The 207-nt window shown below is 29.5% G+C and overlaps 1 protein-coding gene across 1 annotated transcript in view; it reads left to right on the forward strand.

Annotated features, from left to right (window-relative positions):
- The window catches only part of LOC119585204 (protein phosphatase PTC7 homolog), a gene marked incomplete at its 5' end in the record, with an annotated part of 4,311 nt that overhangs the window by 2,302 nt on the left and 1,802 nt on the right, over positions 1–207 (forward strand).

A 207-nucleotide genomic window follows, 5' to 3' on the forward strand; every position in this document is an offset into this window, starting at 1 on the left:
TTTACATTTTGCTTGAAGTAGTTGTATAAGATATCATGGGGCTTGTTTAATTGTAGTATTACAGTAGTTTATGGAAGAAACTTTATTTTAACTTTTTTCATCCTTAGTGGATAGCAAAATCGAGAACTGTAGTTTCATCCTGTACAGATAAGATTAAAATACAGTATATGTCAAGTATATGTTTGAATTTGAAATGTCACCGACAGA

The sequence above is a fragment of the Penaeus monodon genome, chromosome 19 (assembly GCF_015228065.2).
Source record: "Penaeus monodon isolate SGIC_2016 chromosome 19, NSTDA_Pmon_1, whole genome shotgun sequence".
Taxonomy (NCBI): Eukaryota; Metazoa; Arthropoda; class Malacostraca; order Decapoda; family Penaeidae; genus Penaeus; species Penaeus monodon.